The 15,133-nt window shown below is 46.7% G+C and overlaps 1 long non-coding RNA gene across 1 annotated transcript in view; it reads right to left on the bottom strand.

The window, feature by feature from the left end:
* Window positions 1–4,119: 4,119 nt before the first annotated feature.
* LOC132325789 (uncharacterized) overlaps window positions 4,120–15,133 on the bottom strand; it is a 28,195-nt gene continuing 17,181 nt past the window's right edge. The window contains exons 2-3 of the long non-coding RNA XR_009486022.1: window positions 13,535–13,665; window positions 4,120–5,542 (exon numbers count right to left, since the gene is read on the bottom strand). This is a non-coding gene — a long non-coding RNA (uncharacterized LOC132325789). The remainder of the gene's footprint in view (window positions 5,543–13,534; window positions 13,666–15,133) is intronic.

Genomic DNA, 15,133 nt, shown 5'->3' with positions numbered 1-15,133 from the left:
CCTGCTCTCTTGCTGTGTCTGAGACAGTTTGTTTCAGATAAAAATCAGGCTCAGAGCACTTTTCTGTCACAAAGGGTCCCATAGAATATTTATGGCCTGTTTCAGGAAAGAATAAGATGGTAGCTCTTACATCCTCACCACATGTCCCTCTCATCTTTCTAAATCTCCTCTGCACTGTTTTATTTGGATAATGCGGCATTCACAACGTGCTTTCCATTATTATATGCTGCTGTCCAGCTGTTCAGTGTCAGGCTTTGCTTCGGGCTTCTTTTCTCCCCAGTCGTGTGTCTTTCTTTGCACGTTTGATTCACTGATGTGCAGCGTATGCTCCAGGGCAGCTCTCTTTCATGGGCAAGCACCGGACTAATAGATGATCTCAGGAATGATCAGATCAATTCATTAACCTTCTGAATAAAGTTCTCTATTGATACAGCCCCTCTTATCAGAGAAGCCTTGGGTATTATTTATTCCACAAAATGGAAAGGCTGCTCTCCCCCTCTCCCACCCTGCCAAGGTTATGGCCTTACGTCAGCCTGTGCTGTGGTGACCTTGAGGGTACTAACCCTTTGGAAGCGCTGGGCTTTTTCCCCGTCGGTTCGTGCGCGGGCACGGCTCCCACACTGCGTGGTGATCTGCACGTCTCACTGCACTTTGCATACACAGGGCTCTTAGCATATATTTGCATGAGGGTTATTGGCCTTCCCTTGCTGTAGCACCAGCAAGATGTTTGGTGCCAGAGCAGACTTGTTGCAGTGATTATCAGTACATGGGCTTGCAAGCCAAGGGCTGAAAAGGCTTGGATTTGTCAAAAAGGGAGAGCTGGAAACAGCTGACCAAAGAGGTTATGGAGTTTTTATCCATCGTGGTAGTAGTTTATGAAACAACTGAGCATGGCCTTGAACAACCTGCTTGAGCCAACCCTGCTGTCAGTGGGTGGCTTGGACTAGGTATCTCCAGAGGTGCGTGCCCAACCACACTGCAGTTGTGGGATTCGGTGACCTTGCCGAGTGTGTTTTCAGGTGAGGAAAATTAGAGGCAGCAGGGCAAAGGGAATTTAGGGAATTAGAAAGGGCAAAGCAGCCTTAGTGCAGAAGTGAATCCTCACTGTTTCCTCCTGAAAACACATCCCTGGGAAAGAGGAGACTGCAGCATGAAGCCAAAAAGCTCAGCATGATGTTCTTGTGAGGCCTGGAGACAAGACCATTTACAAGCTAGCCCTGTCTGACTACCTCTCCTCTTAAATCCATCAGTTTAATAGCTTACAAAAGGCTAAAGATTTCTTGTTGCTCTTATTGCAATTATTTGGATTAGCACTGAATCATCTTTTTCAGCTGTAATATGTGAGAGACACATAAGGTTTTGTTCTGTGCCTATTTGTTCTTCTATTTATTCAATCCACAGAGCCCATTAGCTAGATCATCATTCACTATGATCTTTCTTCTTACCCCGAGTCTAATAATCTCCAAATGTAATTTTGAACATTTTGGTTACAGTTACCAGTTGTCAGGCTCCTGGGAAGCTCTTGGCACTTCTCAACCAGAAAAAGTAAGCACGTCCCAGCTTCCCCTGTATCCTTTTGAATAAATGAAATAGTTTGTATCACAACACCAAAACACTCTCTTCCTGGCAAGTTTGCCTCCCCAGACTGTGGGTGTTGAGGGAAGGGGGATGTAAGTCTGTTCTCATTGCTGCTCTGCTGGGGTAAGAATGAGGAGGATTTTCCCCCTTGCTGTAAGTTTAGCATGAAAAAGAAAGGCATTTTTATGGTGCAAAAGGTAACATTTCTGGTAATATTAGCCAGCTTTTTCCTGTTACATTTTCATGGAAATTTCCTCAAGAAATTAAATTTCCCATTTGCTTTGCTATGGAAAGCTACTGGTAGCAGCTGTCAAAGAAATTGCAAGTACCCACAAATATTGTCATTTTCAAAGGCAAATATTTGCAGAGCATGAAGTCAAGTCATGGAGTTAAGCCATCCCTTTGGAAGAGCTCCTGTTGGCTAAGGCACTTCTGCTAATGCCACTGCTCACACCTTTTCTCTAGATGGCATACCTGTTTTTCCTTCCTTCATCTTATTGTTACTGTAGTCTCTGCAGCCCCAAAACAAGTGTAGGGCCTACCTGTCCATTGTATAAGTATGCATAAACTCACTTTTTTTCAGCTCTTTTTCTTCTGTTCACTCTCCTTTGGATTTTGACCTGGAGTATGTTTGGGGACATGTTTTATTTCCTCTTTGAGTGTTTTTTTTTTTTATTATTTTCTTCACAATAAGAAGTTGTAATCCACTTACTCTCAAACCAGAAGTGGCATTTCCCTTCTGCTTTCAGCATTCATCAGTTGCAATTTGAGCTACAGCAGCCTTCTCCCCTGCACACAGCCCCACCACCCACACATGTTTAAATAAAACAAGGGTTCCTTGAGCAAGCACCTGATTTCAACACCTACAAATGGGAAATATTGTGGAATGTTGAAAGTATGCCTTTGCAGGCTGATGACCCAAACACCAGGTGTAGGGTTTGCCAGTGTACTTCAGGTCAGCACACTGCCATACCAGAATTCATCTGAATCCCTGGTACCTCAGCCCACCATCCCACATGAACAAAACTCAGTAGCCCCATGTAAACTCAGTCTCTAAGGCAAATCAGCAAAATTAGCAGGAATTTTCTCAGTTGCTTTAAGAGCTCTACAGTCTACACAGTGATGGATCTCTGCAGCTGATGGATATAGACTCACCAAAGGTCTACCATAAGTCCTCACAAGTGTCCCCAGCTTGAAATTTATGCTCATGGCATGAGAAAACAAAGATCGGTCATGAATTGGGGCTTGTGTGAATGCAGGAGAGAGAGGGATTTGGGAAGGTGTGAGGAGAGAGCCTGTTGTGTCAGAGCCCTGTAGGACAGTTGTATAATGTCCCCTCTGAGAAGATGCAAAACTCCTTAATGATTTTCTCTGCTTCCTCCTGGGCAGCCATCAGCTCCCTGCCAAGACAGCAGAATACGGGCTGTGTGCCTTGGGTCTGAGGGGTGATGCTTTTAAATCCAGCCACTCTAGTCACACGTTTTTACTGTGGTACTGTAAGTACACAGTCTCTGGGCGGGAATGTGTCCAGGAACAAACAGGTGGAAATCCTCAGTGTTTCTAAGAAGATAAGCGAGAGTTATCATTACATGAGGGACACTCCCTTCGGTGTTGTCACAGTAAGGATAACATATGACTGTAAACACCGTAAGCTAAACATCTCTACATGAAATCAAAGGGCTGTGCACTATCTGGTGAAGAACAGCTGAGAAATTCAGCTGGGTTGGCAAAGAATGGCATTCAAATTATGAGCTTCAGCCTTAATCCTCCCTTTTGTATGAGCAGCTGAAGTCTTTCAGGATGGTACTGGAATCCAAAACCATAAGAAAGATAAAACTGTGCCTAGGGAGAGAGCAATTTCTGGCTGCTGCAGTTCTTGTGAACTCCCATCCACAACACAGGTGGGAAGCACCGAGCTGATGGAGTACCTGGAGGTGATGGAGTCAATGGCTTCAAAGGATACCATTACTATACACAGATGAAGATGCTTTTTGTAGGAGATGGGTTGCCAGAAGTGGAGTTGGAGAAAGGTAGACTTTCAGCCTGAAGTATATTTGAAATACAGTGTCACCAGCTGGCCTGAAATAACTATATCCCACGGCAGTCTCCATGGGAGGAGCATCAAGGGGCTACAAGGGAGCAGGGGGAGGGTGATCTCTGTTTATTACATAGCACTGATGGGAGGCCACACCAGTGGGACAGTCCTGCTGAGGTCTGAGCTGAAGCTGGGACCAGTGGTGACTGCTAAACTCTCCAGCTTACTACCCATACAGACACCAAAGGAGATGTCACCACCTTCAACCCTTTCACCAGTATCATGAGGAGCAAACCCATCTTTGTAGAGCAGTAACAGTGGCAACTCTGGACACTCTGAGAAAAACTATTCCACTTCTTAGAAATACATTTAACTTTCCTCCTCCCAACGTGGCAAAGGGACACATTTGTCCTAGGACTTATGGGTAAAACCTCGCAAACAACAACATTTTAATAAGAGTAAGAGAAAACACTTTTAGCAGTGCTGGGGCATTTGCTGTAGCAGGATTTACTATTAGCTTAGTAAGATTAAAAGGGATCAGACATGTTATGTGAGAGGAAAAAAGAAAACAACTTTAAAGTTCTTTAATGTTTTAGTCCTCTTGCCTCAGGTACAGGCCTGCTGGAGTCTTCAAAGATGCCTTTCCATTATTCCTGTCACTCATCCTACAAACTGCAGTGGCATCCCAGTGTGGGCAGGGAGGAACAGCACTAGTGATGCATCTGGGATGGCAGCTGCCAGGCGCACAGATGCCAGCCAACAGCTGTGGACATGATGGGCTCCCTCCCAGCTAGTCACTCCTGTGATTGCCAAGAGCACCAGAGTTTCAGAGGATCCCAAATACGCCCATGCAGGGAGACATCGTTCCTCCTCCTCCTCCTCCTCCTCCTCTCCGCGAGCTGGCTGCAGGCACGTCCGCCCTGCTGCGATACGCACATTTCAGATTATCTGACCTTCTGCAGTCTGGTTGTTTTGGCTGTGCAGCCTTGGTTTATATTTGGTCTGGGCTGGCTTTTGCTTTGCAGATCAGGTGGGAGGGTTTAACATTGTGTTTCTGGGGATTTGGGGATTTCTTCTTGCTCCCTCTCCCTCTCTCTTATTTCTCAATGATTTTTCCGCCTGGGTCAGGTTGATCTGTGTGGGATCCTGGCAGTGCACCAGAGTGTAGCATAAGCAGTGCTTGTAACATTGATTGCATTGTATGCTCACTCACTGGGCTGCTTGGGAGCCGGAAAACCTTTTACAAAACAGCAGATTTGTCCCCATTGAGCACACTTACAGCAAGAGAAACGAATAAAAAGCCAACCGCAGGCAAACCTCCAGGTATCTCCTAGGCAGAAAATGTACCAGGATAAATCCTGTCACACTGCAGCCTTCTCACACTCGGGGGAGATCAATGCCAATTCTATTAGGCAACACTGCTTCTTTCTATGGGTCATCTTGCTTTAGCTGAATTTTGTAGACATGAATCCATCCTCAGTCACACACAGAGCTCAAAGTGATCTTTGCAAAGTCTGCTCAGTCCTGATTTTCCCTCCACTTTCTAGCAACTCTGTCTTGCTAGTTTATGGCCTCTTCTAGACCTCTAGATCACTGCTCCTACCAGCAGTGCCGAGTGATCCAGAAGTGGAGGCAACAGGGCAACCCCATAAAGACTGCTTGGTTCCTCTTGAACACATCCCAGGGTTATCCCCAGGAGCAGGCTTCATAGGGCAGCCTTTGAGCTGAGAAATTCTTTTCCTTGTGATGCTTCTGTGAATTGCTGTGTGGCATTGCCTGCTCCCTTCCTCACTGGGAAGACCAGAGTGAGCACTCTGCACTTGCAGATCCTCTGGGAGATTCTCCAAAGCATTCATGAGGTATCCAAGGCAGCGATATAGTGTCTGCAGAGAGGTGAAGGCCAAGGTCAGAGGAAAAATGGGCCTGTACCTAGCAGAATAAAATTACCCAAGTTAACCTGGTGCCCAAGGAGAGACAGAGTGACAAGGGGGTAGCATGCCAAGGCTGCCTTTCCCAAAGGTTAGACAGATGCAGGACGGAGCTTGCCAGGCACTGCACACACCCAAAAGTCAGTTTCTAATTTGAGACATTTTCTAATGCCCACTGTACTCTGGGGAACGCAGCCTGGCAGAAGGCATGAGCTGAATGTGGAGTCCTCCTGCCACGCAGCTCCATACCTCCGTCCCCAGCAGAGAAAAGGGACATTGTGACGGCCGGGAGCACCATGCCAGGGAGGAAGCAGCCTGGCCAGAGCACAGCAGGCAGCCTGAGGCCAATGCCATGAACCCTTTAGGACACCTATGGATGTGGTCAGAAGGAAACAGCACAGAGGGGAGCTCTTCACACACCTCTGTGACAGCTTCCATGTTGCTCTTCTCCCCAGCTCCTTAAAGTGAAAGAAGATAGTGGGCAGGGAAGTGGTCCCAGCAGCCCCTGGGGGCAGGTGACCTCACATCAGGCTGGATGCAGCTTTGCTGTCAGACAGGCAGCAGCCTCTTGTGGGTTTTGCACTGCCATGGGCTTAGAGCTCTTCCGGTTTTGAAGCAAATGCTCTAAGCTGGGCTGTGCTTCCCTGTTGCTCTGACACCCGAAACCCAGCATTTGATTTATGAAGCTCGCACTGCAGCCTCGTGAGATGTTTGCCAGGACATGAGGCTAATAATTTAATCAGGTGAATTCAGACGGGGTCCTGCGGCAGCTCGGGTTGCGTTATATAACGGGGCCTATGGGAGACTTTGCTGGGTGATAGGCTGGATGCTGCACAGCCTGCTCCAGGATGGCCATTAAAGAGAAAGGCTGCCTCCGTTTTGTACCCTGTCCAATGTCATGAAGTTTCACGAGGAGAGAAATGCGTCTTCCTTTCCATAAAACTGCGGCAGGGCTTTGAAAATTAAAATGGTTTGGTTTTACAACAGAAAATATTGTGTTGTGGCTGCCCACTTCCAATACAACAGCCAGAAATGGTGGAATTCAGTCCAAGAGACTGCACACAGGTTTCCATCCAGCTTTTGAGTGGGTTTAGCAATCCAGCCAGCTGGCCCTACTGAGGCACTTCACCCCACAGACCTGCAACATCTATTAGCACAGGCTATCAGGGGCCTGGGGCACTTGTCTGGGTAGGAACTGCTGCTCTCCTCAGGTACATGAGGTCTCCTGGGCCAGTATAATGTGCTCACTTGCATGTCCTTCCGTGGTGGGTTTGATTAGTATCTGCCCCACACTCAGCATCTTCACACCCTGCCACTGCATGGCGCTGACCATGTACCTGAGGGCACTGCTGCAGTCTGTGACAACACACAGGACATGAGAGTAGGAAAGATTCAAAAACTGCAGTGGAGATTGCACCTGCAGGGCAAAACAGAGATTTGCTTTGCAACAGATAGAGCATCAGGTGGGGAGGGACCGGCACATCGGAATCTCATCGTTTTAGACCATCAGGACCCCACTCAACCTTCCCTTCCTTCCAGGTGTCCCACTAATTCCCCACTGGTCATACTGAACTGCAGACACAGCAGCCCTCAGAGATGAGTCAATCTCTAGGTGGGAATCCAAGGCTTACACTCAGGTTCATGCTGTTATTTTAGTTTGTGGTGTTTGCTTCTCATTACGGTAAGCTCCTAGGAATGTCACACCAGAATAGCACAGAATCACAAGGTTACCTGATGAAGAATGAAGTAAACAAGAGGGATATTCTTTCTCTCTGCTTCTCTTTTATTATTTTTCGTTTTATTTTTTTTTCCTTTCCTAAAAAGAGGCATCTTGAGTACTGGTATTGAACACAGGGGTGGAGATTTCGGGTTTGGAGATTAGGTGTATCCAGACACAGGAGGTATTTTGGACAGGCTTTGCCTAACCTCCTCTGAGGAGATGTGCAGCCAAGGTGCCATAGGTCTGCAGCAGCTGTGGAGATGCCACTCTTGCTCGCCCACCCTTGCCAGACACAAAGGTGGGGTTCTGCCAGTTCTGGGGAGCACCAGTGCCCTGGCTGGCATCAGCCTACCTGCCTCTGGTAACCTGAGCTGACATTGCAGGATGATCCATTAAAGTGAAAGAGCCCTTTGGAAGAAGCTGCATGTTAGGCATGTCGGACTGGCAGCACTGCCTCTGATCCCCATTTCCCAGAGCTTATCCCAGAGGAATTATGAGCACAGGTGGTTCTGTGTTCAGGAACTTCACCTGCAGCAGACAGTCCCTGGTCCTCTCTCAGAGGAACTAACGAGCACACACAGCCTCTTTCCAGAACCACATCTGGGATATGACACCACCCATGGTCTCCTGAGATACCAGTGCACAGTCCAGAAGGGAGTCAGAGCTGTGCTTCTCTGTTTAAACTCCATGTGAACTCAGAGTAGGCAAAAAACAAAATCAGTGTCTGGCAGACAGAGAGGAGCCAGGAGTGCCTTCCCTGTTTCTGGGAAGGCAGTGCAGATGGTGGGAATATTTCAGCCATGCATTGGCAGCAGTGGTAACCTGGCACTAGGGCAGCTGGAGTCCAGTTCCCTGCTCTCCTGGGCTCTTTGTGTGACCTTGAGAATTGGGCTTGTACAGAGCCTGCATTGGTGCCTTCACTGCAAACATCCTCCCCCTGCACAAGGACAAGTGGTCTCAGGACAGGAGAGGTGCTTGGTGACCTGAGGAGCCCATTAGTATGTGGAGGGACCAGTTCCTTCCTTAGAGCTAGATCAGGAGACTGGGGTACAGTCACCACCTGTGCTGCCGCTTCTCTGTGTGACTTGGAAAGGAGATCACTTGGTCCAAGTTTCTAAGAGGGCACTAGGGAGGGAGGGTAACATGGAAACCTGGGCTCTCCATCTGCAAATTAACAGCTCAGGCTGCCAGCCTAGGGATTTTGTTGTGCTCCTACTCTGCCTAGGGGATGCCTGGGGCAGCAGCAGAGACAAACAGCAGGGATCCCCTTAGAACAGAAACCCTCCATGGCTGAAGGGGGCTGCTGAGGCAAACAACACTTCCCAGCATTAGCTGCTCTCTTCATCTCCCCTTCCACTTTTCGAAAAGGAATCTACTATACACAAAACTGGTTAAAGACAAAAAGACCAAGACAACAACAGCAAAGCAACCAAACATCCTTCTTAAAAAACCAAAATAACCTGCATATAGCAAAAGTTAAAATGGCAGCTTCAGCTGCTGTCCCTGGCTGGGGTGCAGTGGTTCTGTGAAATCACCCACATGCCAGATAGTCAAGATAAGCCAGCAGCTGTGCCGTTTATCCCTGTCTGCTATACTAACAAAATGATAAAAAAGCCACTGTGGTTTCACTGGCCACACTGCACACGTGGCTCAGGGCTCCATGATGGAATATTATGACAAAACTGGGGAGACTCCAGGCACGAGGACATGCAATGGCAGCTCTTTCTGTATCAGCAAGGAGGAACAAACATGTGGGGTACTGCTGTGGGAAGATGTGCAACAGAAATTGCCTATCTGCGGCAAGGGCAGGGATGAAAGTTGGAATGTGGAGAAAGGTGGAGTAGAAAACAAGGTCCAGAAATGCAGCTTTGGCCTTTTGTCTTTCTAACCTTCAGCAGAGAAACCTGTGGGGAGTACAGGCACAATTCCTTCAGACATATTTACACCATGCATCACACTAAAAATTCTGTTGGAGTTGCAAATAAACCTGCAGCTGGATTGGGCAGGGAGTGGGCCACTGGTGCCTGATTTGAGGCTGCCTGGCCCTGGCTTCTTTCCCTTTACCCCTTGCCATACTCAGAACTGAACAAACTTTGGAAAGAAGATGTCTGCTTCAAAACAGCAGCAATCGCTTTATTTGGCCAGAGGCAGCCAAAAGGTGGAGGCAGGCAGCAGCTGGGTGGAGCACAAAGGAGCTGTGAAACAGTCAAAGTTAGCAAAAGGAGCAGCAGCCCCACTACACACCACCTGCATGGGCAGGTTGAAGTTTTTCAATTAAATGTTGCAGGGGCTTCCCAAGAGAGACAGGTGACTCATATCTCTGTGGTGCCCACGGGCCCAAAGCAGCCAAGTCACAACCCAGCAAACCCAGGCTTTGTGCCTGCAATTAAGAATGCCAAGGCCATGGGTTTGCTCTCTGTATGGACCTTTTCCCACAAGAGTTGGACTTGATGATCCTTCTGGGTCCCTTCCAATTTTGGCAATTCTGTAATTCTGTAATATGATGATTTTGCACCCTGCATAAAGAAACAGTGCTGACCAAAAAACAAAACAAAAAAAAAAAAAAGAGTTACCTGTAAACTGAGGATGGAACTCTGTGGATAAACCCCATAAAAATGTTGTGGGTGATCCTGAATTACTTCAGAGAGAAGCAGAAAACCAGAGCAGATGGGTAAGTATGGAGAGGTCGTGTGCACAGCGAAGATGAAGAGGAAACTAGTCATGATGGTGGGAATGGTGCAGGCTTGCCCATTAGAGTTTTCTTTACACAGAGCCTATAACTCTTTCTAAGGATTCCATTGGAGCACTGGGATGAAAGTGCTGCAATGGAAAGTGCTGCAATGGGATGAAAGCAGAATACATCCAGAGATCACACATCCATTTTAACCACTTCCTCTCCCTTTTGGCTGAATAGCTGAGCTCACAAGATCCCACAATGGTCACCCTGCAACAGGATACCCATTCAAGTGACATGGAGAGATCTTGCTTCTCTTCTTTAGCAGGCCACTCTCCTTCCATGGTGTTTTCCTCCTTTGGTGGCAGGCAGGGGAAGGATTTCACAGGGACCACAGAGGGAGTGAGCGGGAGCTAGTACACGTCACCATGGAGGGCTTTCATGGTCCTCCGCCACAAAAAGGTCTGAATGCCACTTCCAAGTTTCCTCTTTTCCTCTGTGAGGAAGAAACACTGCACCAAATCCTTATCAATGGCTCTCCTCAGGAAGTCCATAGCATTCAGGATGTCTGGAAACATGGGCTGCTGTCTGCCTGGGGCTTCCTATCTGAGAGGCAGCTTCGGTGGCTTCCGACATTATCCAGTAGCATCTGTTTCCACACTCTCCTTCACAGATGGTGCTGCTGCAGGAGCCCCAGGGTTCAAAGTTACACCCAGCTGCTGGAAGAGCTTATGCAAAGCCAGGGCAGCCACAGGCAGGCAAAGCAGAGTGTAGCCTCCTTTATTACAGTATATAAAAACAAGAGATGTGTTTATGGAGGTCAGAAAGGGCTGGCTCAGGATTTCAGATATTCTTCAAAAGGACAAGAGCCAGCTGCTACAGGAAGCAACCTCCATCTTGGTCCTTAGTTGCATGTCAAATGTAATAGCAACAATTAAACAACAGTTGATAATGCTCACAGCACTAATAGCCTTGAGACATTGTACAAATGGTCACTCAGTTAAGTATTGCAGTAAAATCTGCCTGGGAAGCATTTTTTCTCCAGGCAGATGATACTTGGTCCATGCTGAATTTTTTCTTTCCTCTTTCAGAGTCTAGTTCCTCCCTATTTGGCAAGTCATCACGTTACTTCCAGGTGGGCAGAAGACAGACACTTGATAGAGATTCCTTTTTAGGTCTAAAGGGGTTCTTATTATTGCCAAACACCTGAAACTCCCCATAGTTTCCATTTTTATCCAAGTCTTGGACAACGCTAGCACCGCTTCAATCTTTTGCCTGGAATAAGGGTTTAAAGGTCGAAGGCAACATCTGCGATAGTCTTGAGGGTGAGCCTGTGCAACACTGGATTTCACATTAAAATTTTCCCCATTTGCTTCATATACAAATCAGCTTGATATACCTGGTAAGAGTGCTCAGAAAGCGCTTCAAGTTCCAGAGAACAAAGTGGAGGTATTATTAGCAGAGAGCAAAGAGCAGAGCACTTGCTCTCTCTGTAAGCAGGCATCATGCTGAGCAAGAGGTTTTAAATAGCTTCCTCTGAGACAACTTAGGCTCCTTCTGTTACACATTTTTACTCAAGTGTTCAACAAATTATCTCATGAAGGAAGCAAATATCACAAGAACAATGTCCCTCGTATGTCTTGCAGGGGTTGAAAACCACAGCACGGAAAGAGCAGCCTCAGCTCCCTAAACAAGTTAAACAGAAAGGAAAGGCACAGAGAGGGAAATCCTCTCCGACTTTGTTATGGAAATGTGATACAGTTTGACATTTTAATTGCGATTCTCCCCTTATTATCTGGCACACGTTCATAGTGCCCAAGATGTTGTTTAGTGAATCCAGCTGCCTCCTCCGCTCCGTTTGAAGTCCGGTGACTCCACGTGATAGGGGAGTGTGAGAGTCAATGTGATTTGTGTATGAGGAAACATAAATATGTCACAGGAGTTTAGTCTTATAGGTCTGCAGAGTTTATACTCACAAAATCTGTTGTACCCTTGTTTACACACCCAGATCCAAAGGCCTGACACACCCTCGCTCTAGCTCAAAGCTTTCATCATTTCTGCCTCCTTTCTAATGAGGCCATTGCAAAGCATGTGGATGATATTTGACCACAGTTTAATATATCCAGGAAAAGGTGCTCTCAAATGTTAAGGAGAACTTTAATCAAAGTGATTCGTTGTCATTAGCTGAGATGAGTACACGCAAAGTTCTGCTGCCACATGTACAAACTCCTAGGCATGGGCCTCCTCATGTGCCAAAAACTTATATCCTCCAAAAAAAAAAGTGGAAGACTTGCAAATATATGAATTTTAGCATACCCCTGAGCATAGACACCTGAGTACAGAGATGCAGCTGTGCTTAAGTGATTAACAATGTTTGTGTTCTTCCTGCAGCTTACTTCTGCTAGCCAGACTTGTTGAGATAAACTCATCTGTTTGGTACTGGTTTTCACCTGAACTTCACTTCTGCTGCCAGCCACAGGGCAAGGCTTGGCATAAAATCCTATGATTCTATGTAACAGAAGAATGGAAAGATTTACCAATGGGCAAATTTAAAAACAAGCCATAGGAAGTCCAGGGGCCGAACTTAAGGGAAGAGACTTTCAAGATCACCCTATTGGAAGCAGATGGTCTAGTCTCTAGGAGTCTCCTTCAAACCCCAAGTTGTAAACTCTGTTTTTGAAACTGAGAGATAGTAATAGCCTCCCTTTGGATAGAAGGTTCTTTGAGAGAAGCAACCATACGACTATTTCACCCTAGGCCTAGAGCTGTGTCCCTGAAAGCAGTAAGAAGTCTTCCCTCCTTTGAGCAAGAGAAAACTGTTTGATAATTAATATTGCTGGAATAAATGTCCTAGTAAAGGCTACCACAAAAACACTTGGTGATCTTCCTAACTCCAAGTCCAGTCCTTTCTCCATCACTGGGAGAGCAGGGAAGAGTTGTTGGCAGGACACACTTGAAAAATCTGGCTAGAGATGTGATCTCTGTCAGTGCAGTCTTATGTAAAGGTGTCGCCTGGGGAACATCCAGTTCTGTGCCATCTCACTCTTAATTGAGGCCTGAGCTGTTAAATTTCTCCTGCTTCTAACCTTTACTTCTATAGCCCTGATGAGTGAATTGGTGTGATAAGAACCCATAAGTGAGTCACAGTTTGAGGAACAGGATTCAAAGTAACATTCTGTTCTGAATGCTCAGACAGAAGCTTTAATGAGTAGTAAGACAATCACCACAAGGAAAATGTCAGCTGATTGCAGGACCAAATTACTGGAGCTTTGCCTTCTTGGACACACAAAAGAGAGCTCCAATTTTTAAAGAGCAGTTCTAGAAAGAGCACATAAAGGGGGCTGAGATGCACAGGTCATTACTTTCTGGGGACCTGACCACATGGTTTCAGGTAGTGGCATTTCCTGCTCAATTTCACAAGAAAGTAGAGTTCTTCTCAAGAAGGAGCAGAGGAGTATGACTTTGACATAGCATCTAATGATACTATGATGATGTGGTTAGCATGGGAATTGAATAGAAGCTCAGATTGCTCTTCTCATTACTTCTTTAACATTCATTCATCAATTAACTGCAAAGTGACCTGACCCCCAGATACATACCTGAATATAGGCTGCTATAGTTACACAAGAAATGCAATTAACACTGCAGAAATGACATCCTTGCTGCCAGCAGCCACCATGTCCTAGTCTCCAACACACTTCACGTAGCACCTGCTGAGCTGGGGAGATGGCTGTGGAGAGAGGTGGAAAACAACCAGGTGTGGGTAAAGCAGCCCTTAGAGAGCTTTTCAATATTTTATCCCACCTGTGGCATCTTAGTATTCTCATTGTCCATCTCTTAAACATTATTTCTTATTTGTGTCCAGAGTCTTGGCAAAGGGAGATGTTCAGTGCCAATGCCAGGCTGATGCCAGGGGTTTAGTGATAAGGGAACATGGAAATGAAGCCAATACTTATTTTTGTCTCCAAAGCATGCGCCTGGTTCATGAGCTGTAGCATGAGCTTTGTCAGGCCTTACTTGTCTTCATGCCAAAAGCTCAAATCATGTGAGAGTGGGGGGCCATTCAGGAACATTTTGCTGAGTGGAAGTTCCTCAGGACTTCCCTCTCCCCTGCCTTCACCCTTTTGTTTGAGGAAAGCTGGTCCCTGACCTGCCCAGAGAATGAGATCAGTTAACACTTGAGCCAGTTAGAGGCCAAGCAACTTAAGAACCTCTCATCTCCCTGCAGTTTCTGCTGGGAAATTGTAATTGTCCCAGGACCACGATCCAGGAACTAAACACAAAGCTGTGAATTTGCAGCTGACCTGGGTGAGAAGAGCCCCCATGCTCTAGATGGCCTTATATCTATTTCCACCAGCAGAAATATTGCCACCCTAGCCACTGAATCAGTGAGCTTGAAATTAAAAAGGGAGCAGTGTCCACCTGATAAAGATTATTTGCTCTTTTGCTTTAATTGTGGTGCTCAGAAGTGCAACTGGTTGTAAAAGCTCCATGAGCTCCCAGATATCAGCTGAGCCACAGTATCTGGCCATGCCCAGGCTCCTCACCCACAGCAGAGGAGGAGTTAAATGCATTTCGTGGTAGCGGTGAAACCTGCACCCCCCACCTCATATTTGTGAAATGCTCACACACAGAATCCACTCCCCTGTCCAGCTGACACACGGCAATCTCCCATGACAGACCATATGTCTGGGCCTTCAGAAGTGATTTAGGCTGAGTGACTGATTTGCTCAGGGCAGAGGAAAACATCCTTTTGTGGTCCTAAAGAGAGCCAGCAAAGATATTACCCAGCCCAGCTGCCAGTCACTAGTGCTGGCTGATGGGAGCTCTCCCTCATCTGTTTTAGTGTGAAGTTTTTAGTGCAAACCAGTTTAAGCAGCAGGTTAAGCTAAACCAGATGACTCTGTCCTTCCTCAGCTGAGGAACACCACCCTAGCAGAGCTGTGGGATGTCGTACAAACTCCAGCAGAAGCATCACTGCAAGTAGGTGTTGAGTGCAAACATCCTAAAACTTTTCCTGGTCACTTGCAAAGTCAGTGTGCATCTTTGTTCTCAGTGGCAGAGATCATTTCATTCACTGCATTGCCTGGGTCATTTACCTAAACTACGGGATCCTTCCTGGTTATTCCATGTGGGAGGCAGACATACTCTGCATGCAATTGGAGCTGCCTTGCAAAGCTTTGTTGGGGGCACTGGAG

The sequence above is a fragment of the Haemorhous mexicanus genome, chromosome 3, assembly GCF_027477595.1.
Source record: "Haemorhous mexicanus isolate bHaeMex1 chromosome 3, bHaeMex1.pri, whole genome shotgun sequence".
Lineage (NCBI taxonomy): Eukaryota > Metazoa > Chordata > Aves > Passeriformes > Fringillidae > Haemorhous > Haemorhous mexicanus.
Note: the sequence above shows the minus strand (reverse complement) of the source record. Positions and strands in the feature narration are given on the sequence as shown.